The sequence below is a fragment of the Agrilus planipennis genome, unplaced genomic scaffold, assembly GCF_000699045.2.
Source record: "Agrilus planipennis isolate EAB-ADULT unplaced genomic scaffold, Apla_2.0 scaffold109, whole genome shotgun sequence".
In the NCBI taxonomy this organism is placed as follows: Eukaryota; Metazoa; Arthropoda; class Insecta; order Coleoptera; family Buprestidae; genus Agrilus; species Agrilus planipennis.
In genome coordinates, this window is record NW_020438934.1 from 898,650 (window position 1) to 910,501 (window position 11,852).

General features: G+C 34.7%; 1 protein-coding gene and 1 non-coding gene across 2 annotated transcripts in view; both read left to right on the forward strand.

Moving 5' to 3' along the window:
• Positions 1–11,852, forward strand: part of LOC108742727 — a 55,187-nt gene that overhangs the window by 2,523 nt on the left and 40,812 nt on the right. The window lies entirely within an intron of this gene.
• Trnat-cgu lies at positions 4,231–4,302 on the forward strand. Its single transcript has one exon. It is a non-coding gene; the product is annotated as a tRNA-Thr (tRNA).

Genomic DNA, 11,852 nt, shown 5'->3' on the forward strand with positions numbered 1-11,852 from the left:
AGACTTTTCTGTCCAAAACTGGACTGAGGTCATTAATGGGTTAGATAACTGTACAACCGCAGCCCACAGTCCCCATTGCACCGCAGCGCTTTCAAACCTCAGCCCCCAAATAACGACTGTGTCACCGCAGCTTAACAGTCTAGGTAGCGTCCCTAATTATCTCATGAGTTACTTTCAATATCAACATAAATCATCAACAGCATCTTCATTTAAAACAATCAGTAAAATAATTACTAAGCATGCTTGAAGTACTCAGTGAATAACTCACCCTGATTTGCAGGTAACACAGGTAACAATCACTAATATTATAACGTCCTTAAAATATGCACAACTATTGGAGAACACAGAGTAGCACAAGTGCACTTCAATACGTTTCACGCATATGTAACATTAATAGGTCCTGTTTGTTTCTTCATCTCGAAGAGGGTCGATCCCCCTTGACCGATCACCCCGCATAAAGTATAAACACATGGGCAAATTAGGTAAAATCTATCCCAACTAAGTCCGTAAAATTAACGTAGAAATATACATACCGACCACTATATACACATATGTTCGTTTAGTTTTCGAACGACTATTTATTTACACACATATAGAAATAATAAAACCCTTACATATACTGTTGAAAAATAAACAGATTAATTGACTTACGGAAAATTAGTCCAAATTATACGAGTACCGCAGTTCGAAAAATTACAATAGAAACCAACATCATCATAAGGTCGTCAGTCCTAAGACTGGTTGGACACGCACCTCCACTTTTTCCTATCCTGAGCTAATCTTCGCAATTCCCTAAAACTAAAACAACCCATATCCTTAACTATTTGCGACTAGATCTTTATGCCTGAGAAGGTGTGCTAGGTATCCTACCAATCTATCTCGCCTATTTCTTATTGACTTCAGTAGAGTCCTTTGTTCTCCTATTCTTTCTAATACCTCTTCATTTCTAACCTTCTCTATCCATTGTATCGTCATCATTCTCCAGTAACATCACATTTCGAACGCTTCTAACCTTTTCTTTTACGCCGCGCCCACTGTCCATGTTTCGCACCCGTACAGCGCCGTGCTCGAAAAATATTGCTACTACATGGTGTCTAATATTATTCTAGAACAGCAATACGATGTAAAATACTGTAAACAGGTATTCTTAAGATTTACATTAGCCTCTTATAAACGATGAGATTTTTAAATCCAATAATTTCAAGTTTTGATACGTCAGTATTCTTTTTTTTCTCATGTTACAATCTCTGTTTAATGCTCCTACACTGGTTTTGAAGGCATTATTAAAGTTCCAATGAACTCGTTCGATCTATTGTGCAAACCTTAGCTGAAACTTCTTACAAATGCAGACGTACTAACGCAGCATGCATACTATGAATGGTAGACTCCCTTACGCGTTGTTTGGAATTGTAAAGATTTATTCACAATAAGATCATTGTGAATATAGGCCCGTTCTTTGTTATTACACGTGGCTAAGACGTAAACGGAATTTTAGCCCCTCTCATAAAAGGAAGAGAGGACCGTTTCTTATTGATATCTGAATAAACTGCGCAATTTCATTAAAAGATATGGACCGTTTTAAAAATCTGCTTTCTTGTTTATTAAGCATGAAGTTTATTGTTTATTAAGTATTCATTATAAATTATAAGTATTAACATAAATAAAAGGGATTTTGAGATAATAAAACGATTTTAAGTGCCAAAGTGGAATAACACCAAAAACGATTAGGCAAGCATTGTTCTAATTGCACACAGTGTACTTTTACCAATTGATAATCTTAATCACAATAGAAACTAATAACATTGATGGTTTGGAACGAATATTTATTTTTATCTCACATTTTTCGTTCTTGTTCGCGTATTTACGAAGTTACTGTTTTGATTATTGTTTTTGTAGTGATAACTATTATCTATAGATGCTGCAATGCTGCCGAGACGAGATAATCAATCAAGGCGCAATGGTATTTTCCATGTTTTTTTCCCTTTGAAGAACCTCCTCATAATTTATTACATCATCATATCATTCGTCTGTATTGCTTAATACTGGCACTAATAACCTTTTAATGATTTAATAGTTAATTCCGAGACCAATTTAACGATATAACAAACAAAACAAGTCCTTGTAGGTCACAAACAGAAAATAAGGAAGCTCGTCTCTCGTCAAGGGGTCTCTATGTCACTATCTCATCGACCTTCCAAAAAATAGTTTTATCGAAATTATAGACAGTTTAATAATAACGTTGTTTACTACCTCGTTCAATTAGAATTTTAGCGTTCGCTTTCATTTCCTTCACATAATATACAACGTACTTCTAGTTTAGTTTATTAGCTGAAACACATCAATTGGGTATTTTGGTATTCTGAAACACGTTAACTGGTTTGATTTATAGGCTTTAATGGTAACCTTTATTTATATTTTTATTAATTCCGTGATTAATTCAGTTGTGTCCGATATTGAGAGAAAAAGTTGTGCAACTATTTGAAAAATATGATAAACGTTAACAAAACTTCACAATTTTATCGATCTTAGTTGCTGGTATAAGCGTCTTTTTTATGGAAATTAATGGTAAATCGTAGTGATATGGCAAATGTAAGGGTCCTGTAATTGTTTATGAAACAGCAGCAGTTGAAACAAAATTGACGTGAAATACTACAGGATGGAAAAAGATCCTTTCATAACAAATGCCAAAATACGTGTTTATCCGTAATTTGTTATTTAATACATACAAAGCTAAATTATGGTAGAGGAAGCTATGGGGCATCCATGGCGGCGCCTGGTATTACAGGTTTAGAGTTGAGGTGTCTCGGGGTTACGACACCGGGTGTTTGCCCGCCCGATTGTTATTGTGTAGTAAAAGTGAAAATCCGTGTCTGTACCGCGATGTGTACAAAATTAAATGGATTTCGAAATGTGACCTTCCGAGTCAACGAGATGTAGAAATACAAGGAAGCTTTTTAACGAATTACGTGAACGGTACGTTAGTAGGGGGATAACGTCAGACAAGGCTGTCCTTTCTGTTCCGTTGACCCTGTTTGTACAGCGTAACAACAGCATGTTACACACAATCAAGTGATCCACGTTCATAAGTTGAAATTTCTTTCGATTTTGAAATATCTATTGTGTACATACATGCCTAGTCAGTAGACCACGTTGACCTTCCATTAGTCAGTTCTATGTAACCAATTTGTAGGTGGGAAGATAGGTACTACAGACTGTGTTCGAGACTAAGTTATTCTGGATTCAATCGTCTTAAGATTATGACTTGTTTTCCTTGTGCGACTATTTGCTATTGTTAGTTTAAAATCACATGAACCTTTACATGCTCGAAACGAGGACCCATGAGTACTAGACCACCATGATGTCAATTGTAAAAAAAGCGTCAGCAATGAAGCCGGGTCTAGTGGTGATGCCACATGAGTAGTTCCACAAATGACGGATGAAATACACATTTACGATGACATATTAATTAATGATTAATTAGCAGTATTCTTGACGGAAATAAACGTCATCCATAAGGCCCGCCCTTATTGTGGACGTAAAAGGCACTTTAGTACACCTTGTATTTATATTGCAGCGTATTTTTATTGGGCAACCCAAAGATAAGGTTCATGAGATGTTTTTTTGGTTTTTATATTCATGAACAACAAAGTATGGAAAATCTGTTTCTAACTTTGGCCCACATAAAACACAAAAGACTTTTCTATTTATTATTCTAGAATGGACCTACCTAGATATAACGAATAAAAAATACCCGTACAATACGTAAATAGGTATTGCCCTATCTACGTGAGATGGAATCACCTTTACCTTTGTAAATATGTAGGTAAATGACGACGTTGCAATTATTATGTCATGTCACCCTCCCTATGTTCGTATAAGCATACAATATTTAAAAAACGTGACATAAAACAAATTGAATGATTTGCAAACGTAAACATTTTCCATGTCATTGTCATTTAAATAGTTCCCAAACCCAAATGGCTGTTGTTTCGTATTTGATTTCATTTAAAAGGTACCCATTTTACCTACGTCATTATAAAACAATACAAATATTATTTCTCTTGTAATTATAATTAAAATTTATTTTTAGATAATGTTCTATTTTAGCAGTTGTAATTAAAAATAATATGAAGCTGCAACTACGATAAAATTGAATTATCGTTTTTTAGAACAATTTCAAAAAACACGCGCTTACTTGTAATAGCTTTTATTAGTGACGTGAGACAAGAAGCCTCTTTAGCTCAGTGGTAGAGCACTGGTCTCGTAAACCAGGGGTCGTGAGTTCAAACCTCACAGGAGGCAGTATTTCTTTTTTTTTTGCCGTTTACTTTTTATCAATTATGAATAATGCTTTTTGTCACACTTATTATTACGTAGCTTTTTTATCAAATTTTATTTTACAAAAAATTCGCAAAAACAAAAATTATTAAATAAAACTATAAATATTTGGTAATTATCCAGTATTGGGGCTCCAGACTAAAATCGCTCCAAAATTTTTTTCATCGATTTCGGCCATTCTACATAATAGAATTCGATATTGGTAGGGGAGGCAGTTTTTTGACTTCTTAAAAAAAATTTTTGAATTATAATTTTTTAAAATTCAAATCAGTTCTAAACTGTAGGTACGGGAAGAGATTTGAATCTCCTTATCTCACGATTGTCACTCCATAAAATTCTTTTATTAATATTAAAAGAAAGAATATACANGCTTTTAATCTCCTTCATAATTGTCACTGTATAAAATTAATATTAAAAGAAGAAATAGCTATACATACACAATATACCCTATCATGTATTCTATAATAAAAAAAATGTGTCTTCCCGCCTCAAATATAATCATTGAACCCTCAGAAATGACCAAAAATCAATGAAAAAATTTTTGGAGCCATTTTGGTCTGGAGTCCCAACTCTAGACAATTACCAAATATTTTATAAAACGTTAAACTTTTATTGTTTTCTGTTAACACCATTTGATAACAGAATTATTAGTTAGGAGTGAGGAAAATTATAAGTAACGTTTATTCTTCTAGCCGAACGGGTACCATTTACCCTTTTTAACACTAAACATCTCTTTTTCTGGAACATGTAATCGACAAGTATTGACACCGTATTAAAATTTATTTGAAGGTGAATTATTGATGACGAAATTTACTCCACAGTCTTTTAAGGGATAGGTCCGGTCTGACCGCCCACATAGCCACACGCAATCAATAAAAGTGTATACAGCGTGAGTATTGATTGGTGTTACAGTCTCTTTTAAAGCTATTCTGTTGCAGAAATATTTATACAGCTTTGTTTGAATAAAAGAAAATGATAATACATGCCCAAAAAAAAGTAAAAGTAAGCGAAAAAAAAAAGGCATTACTTTTCCATTAAATTATTATTAAAATGGAAACGAGAAATGGGGCAAAGACGAAATCAAATCACTCATGTTGGTGACGTTTTATCCAATTGACTGTATTAAATAACCAGAGTGAATTTACCGATAATATACCTATGAATGAAATTACCAATGACATCCGAGTGGATTTCCCTAATAAAAAACTTGACGTATTTAATTTGAGAGTGAATTTGTCAATTTCGGAAAAAGGTTATGCTACTTGAATTAGGTAACAAAAACTCATTTGCGTCGCTCGTTTTCCTACACAAGTAAATATAAACCCATTTGGTTAAACAATATTGAAGTGATTACTTTAACCGTATATCCTGACATAGCCACAACCAGAACGAATTAGCAAATATTTTTGGATGCACCTATGGCAAATAAAAAGCCAATGCAGTGTAGGTAGTATAGGTAATATGTAGCTCAATTTTCATGGAAGAAGAAGGGATTCAGACTTCTACAATAGTTATCCTATGACATTGTTAGTTACTTAATAGTGGATTAATATGCAATATTAATTTGAAATCATTTTTTCGATTTTTTATTTACCCACTACAAACTAGGTACCTCAAATTAATGAGGTCTCGGGTTCGATTCCCGGCGGGGGTGTGACAACAGCAACAATTTTTCCCTCATTAATTTGAGGTAGTTTGAAGTGGGTAAATAAAAAATCGAAAAAATGATTTCAAATTAATATTCTACAATAGTTATTCATCTAGTGTTGATTTTGTTACGAAAAAGTATGAGTCAAAATTGCATGTGGCGCTGGGAAACGCTTCGCATTACATCGTGGATACTCAACATCAATGAAATCTATTTGGAGTAAGCATATTTGTTTTCGTTGCACTTTTTTCAAAATGAAATTTGCTGATTCAAATTCCTATCTTCTTTACGTAGAGTTCCCAGCAAGTTACAAAAAAGTTCGTGAGCCCGTTATTACTGCTAACCCTCGTTCGAAATATTTAAAGAGAACTTGTCTGCGCGTGACACAAATGGCAAATGGAAATAGAGTCGTGTTTGTATGCCGCACAACAAAAAGCTTGAAGCGTTCCAACTTGAACGAGTTCACGTACTTGGATAGTTTATGGTGCGCTGTAGTCCGGTCACGTTTTCGTTCGAAGGAAGAAGTACCTTGTATGTATTCCAGTCGGCAAACAGGCCGAATTCGAGCTTAACGACGTGGAGCCTTCGATGTACAGGGGCCAACAACACGCTACGGATTCTGGCAAAAAACGTGGAGAGACTTGTCAGGCATTTGAAACAGCTTTAGAAGAGACTTTCGGTTCTTTTTTGCGAATACCTTTTTTAAATTTCCGATGTGTCTCTTTACAAAATGAAAGAGGAAATTAGTAACTAACAAAACTTTGAAACACTATCCAGAATGTGAAAGTTTTATTAGCACTTATTTGTTTTCCTTATCAGCATCAACTGGAAACCTTTATTAGTGCAAATGAAACTAAGAATTGCAAAGCGATTAAGTAGATACCTATGAGTATCAATAAGTTTACATCAGGAAACAACCAAGCAGAGATGCCTAGATACATACCTACAACATTTTTGTTCTTGCGAATTCCAGTTTCGTTAAATTGCTAACTGCTTTGTTTTGAAATAAAAATGGTAAAATGGCCGACTTTGACAAATCGTAATGAAAAAAGAAGTAGCCTCTTGGAGATATTTGGATGCATAAAGGCGCAAAGCGAAATCGCAGTTTCCTTCCTGCCCACAAAGAAACATGGAAGATTGTTTGCGGGGAATATGGCAACGTCGCACATTCGGCAACTTATAATGGATAATGGCCGACTTGAATAGGGTTCAAGGCCTACTGACGTAGTAGCGCATATGCTCACTCACTCAGTTTCCTATCCGCGTAACCGCAATCATCGATGATTAGGTATATTTGCAGCACCAAAAAGAGACGTATGTAGTAGATAGTTGAAAAACAAACGTGTTATGCAAATTGATTTGCAAAAAATTGCGAGCTATATTTCATTCGTAAAACACGTCGACACAAATACATCGATGAATGTTTTTGCAATGTAAATAACATCGCGTGGTTTATATTAAGAGGCTATTTGGAATGGATTCAAATGCAGCCTCATTGCTTTTACATATGTATGTGCATTATAAAAAAGAGAAAATACAAATGAATTTCATGAAATTTAGTCCGTTTCGTTATAGTGAGTCCAATATACTAATGTTTTGAGTTTACAGTGATAAACCCCATTTCTCTATTTGTGACAATTCCTTTGTGTTATCTAAAAATGTCTCCTTAAAATAAGGAGGAAGGGAAGACTACAAATTTAATAATGTTATAATGATGTATATATATTAAGATTGCTAGGGTACTTACAAAACAATTAAAAGATAACGTTTGGTTTAGCTACAAAAAACACGTGTAGGGTTCCGCATTTCGCTAATATCGTGCTATAATCCGAAATACGCGCCGGCCAAAATACAACGCCCCTACATCCAATCCACCGTCCAGGAAACTGCTCGTCAATAAATGCACGCACTGTCGCAATGTGAGGGGTGCACCATAATATTGAAATAACTTAACGTCCACATAATTGCAACAGTACATCCTCAAGTACATTCGGGGAGTCCCCTATAAAAAAGTCAAATAAATCGGGCCATTCAAACGCAGGTGGGCAGAAAGGCCTGAGAAGCGAATCTGCAAACATTTCGCTTTAAACATTTACCGAAAATCGGTGTTGAAATTGCGAACGATGTATACGAAAATTCCATCCCGCGTTAAGCAATATTTGTTTGTGAAAAACACCCTGTGGAAAAAATTAGAATATGCAACACATTTCTATCGAAACCACTGTCAAATTCGCTTGCAGCTGAAAATCAATGTCAAGCAAGGTTTGCATTCGCTGCAAATGATAAGAATACAGTTCAAAATTTGCCACATTGTCATATGAAAGGAACAAACGTTCTTTGCTATTTCGCATACACTATTTTCGGGGTTTTCTTCAATAAATCAAGGATTTCGTCCTCTGCAGCGGCGATATGGTTTAAACCCGTTAATAGGTGTCGTATCACATCATTGTAGCAACAACTATTCTGTAGTGACATACTGACCTACTCCAATGATTGATGTTGTATTGCTGAATTAGTTTACTGAACTGCACATCGATTGCCTCATGCGAGGTTTAAACGTTAAAAGAATAAACAACTACTACAGGTTGACTGTAATACAAACATCTTGAATTACAGTTAATCTAATCTAACAAACAAAAACAATACATGAGCAAATGATGCAGATAATTACCAGCTGGTTGTATGCGGCGTTGCGTTGTATTTCTTTACCAGAGCCGGAATTGCATTTGTCTGTGCTTTTAACTACGTTTTTCTCGAAACCAGATAATTTTCGGAATATGTATGTACAAGACATGTTTGACTCGCTACCCCGCCCCGGATTAGTATTGCTCGTAGGCCTTACTTTGAAGCACCCTCCAGTTTGCCAGTTTATGTCCACAAAAGCTAGTTGTCGCCCAGACCAGTCTTTTTTTTTCGTGGAAGAGGGGAAATCTTCAAAAGATACCCAGCCGTTCGTACGACTGGATAGTGTCGGATTCCCGAGGAAGAATTCCTCGGACCTACCGACTAAAAAACTTTGGGTGTTTCATTCCCACCAGCCAGTATTGCTGGTGGGCGGGCAGTCCCTCCGGACTACGCCGGAAGGTAGGGCGGAAGGCCCTCTTCAGCCTGCTTTCAGGAATCGTGGGAATGGGTGGGTGGTGGTTCGGGTGAGAAAGATGAGACGGACGAAATGAAGACAGAAGAGAATGAAAGATTATCTGTGGAATATTACTGCCTCAGCATTTGCCTATGTGATCCAAGGAAACCACAGAAAAACTTGGAACAAGGCAGACGGACCCGGAATCGAACCGGTGTCCTCCCGAATGCTAAGCAATGGTCTAAACCTCTAGGCCATGCCGCTCGGTCACCTACCTACCGACTAAAACCCCTCTACCTCAGGCCGTTCTAGGACCAATTAAGGTCCTCTTCAGCCGACCAGACCAGTCTTCGGCCACTATCTTAACTGATATAAAATAATATTTGATGTAGGTTCCAGTTTTTGTCCACAACTTTATATTTTTTTTTGTTTATACAACACAAACAGTCGGCTGAACGAAAACTAGATGTTAAATTGAAAAGTAAATAAAGATTCAATAAAAAAATAGTTTAATGTTTATTTATATGTTTTACTGAATTACCAAATAATTACACATTTTCCCCAATTGTTTCAGTTTTCGTCCAGCTGGTCGAAAACTAAACCTTTTGCTTAATTGGTAATCCAGTATTCGTCAATTAAACTTGTGCTAGTTAATTATAAAAGATAACAATTCGCATGTGTTATTATGTTCAATATGTATTATATGTGTAAGTACCACAAAGGAATACAAAAAATTTATCGTGCCAAAAATTATATCATAAAAACTTACTAGAAAGTCATTGCGCCTCATTATTTTGTTGCGTGTTTTTGATACATTATCATCGCAGAGAAGCAAGTAGCCAAATAATGAGTTCATTATTTTGCGATACAACTCGTCCAGTAATCTATTATATTGTTTAAATATTAGGTTTTCAACAAACTCAAGCATGCACGGTTATTATTTTCAATATTATTATAGCTATACATATATGCATTTGTTTGAAAGAATATCGTCAAAGAGGCGAATACAAGAGCTAGTCGGAAAACTGGTGAAATCACCCTAATTCGGGTAATTATTTTATAAGAACGTATGTAGATACATATTATGTATTTTTAAACTTCTGGTATTTTGTATGTATATCATCTTGTCTTTGTGTGATAATGTTATTTATATAACGCTATCAAAGGTTCAAGCTGCCTTGGGAAATAATAAACACTGTCTGGTTTAATCGTAAAAACAGAACGAAGTAATTCCAGGAAAGTTCCATGAAAAATATCTCGTTATTATTAGAGTCACATTGCGAGTTGAGAAAACAAGATTTACTTGTAGGTACAAAGCCTACATAGATACACGCATACATATGTATCTACATTTGTAAGCAGGACTTGGACTCATGCATCTTCAGAATAACTGTTTACTAGTTAAATGTCTATAATAATTATGATTATTAAAAAATGAGCTGAAATGGATATAGGTATCACTTACTGTTACCTGTTTTTACTAACTCATCGTCATCACTTGCTAAAATTCCCATGTCTTTCATTTTTATGGAAATAATGGATTTTGGTACAGGTTTATCTATAAAAGTACTAATTTTTAGTGCAGTAATATGGGGTTGATTTTATTAGCACTAAAACCTGAAAGATATGAAACGTTTAAAAACCTAAAACAGGTTTCCATTCCAATCTTAAATAATGATAACACTGTAGCTGTAGAAACACGTTTAAACTTTAAACGTTTCATGTGGAGATTTAGGTTTTATCATTTAGGTCCATAGAACTCCATTTATTTTTTTTTGTATGTATATTAAAAAAAATCGAATTAAAGAGACAATATATGTATTTATTGTTTTGCAACTTTAAAATCAACCATATTAATCAAGCAATGCCACCATGTTAGTTCCCTATTGCTTTCGGTAGCCATCATATCTACCATCACGTAAAAATTGAATTGACTTATTTTAACTCATGCCAATTTTTTGAAAAATTGGTTTTGTTAATAATTCAAAAACATTTTTCGTTTTGTTCTGTGAGTCAGAATTCTCTGCGTGCGAGACCAAGTCGCACTCGATTGTCTTTTTGTGGAAGCTTTTCAATTTCTTTAACAACTCAAATGCTTACACCATATCGTTATGAGTAGCTGAACTTGTGACGATGATTCCATTGCGATAAGCGTTTCCAACATAGCACCTCATTTAGCTCTTATCAGCGGTTGTGTAAATGCATGTTATATGTACACACGGTATCTTATCATTTGTTTTCGTTAGCGAAATTGTACGCTTTTAATCTGGTAAAACAAAAATATTTGTTCATTCTCGATCGCTGTTAAAAAACATCTAACCTATCCTGCAAAAATAAAAACCCAATTGATGCGGATTGCTACTTATAAAAACGAGAATAAAAAATATGTATATGTTGATTATTTATTAGTAGGTCTATGTTTATAAACATGACATATACACAACAAATAGTAATATGAATCCTTTCAGGCGATAGCACTTTTTACAACTATCTCTATAAATGAACAACTAATAATAAAAGGTTTTTTTTTAAGGTTTTACATAAAGTATTTCTCGACTAAAAGGATCCAAAAAAAAAGTACTCGGCATAAAAATAAAGTATTTTATTTTTTGTTTTTAAAAACATATTTTTTGTTACACCTAGCAGCCAGTAACAAATTGCTGTTGCTCTTAAATACATTAATAGCCTCTAAACATGGCAAACAAAGATTTAAGTAAACTAAAAGTTCATTTTTAATTAGTTTTAATGAAGCTTTATTCCTGTCGTCCCGCCACTTTGCGTTCATAA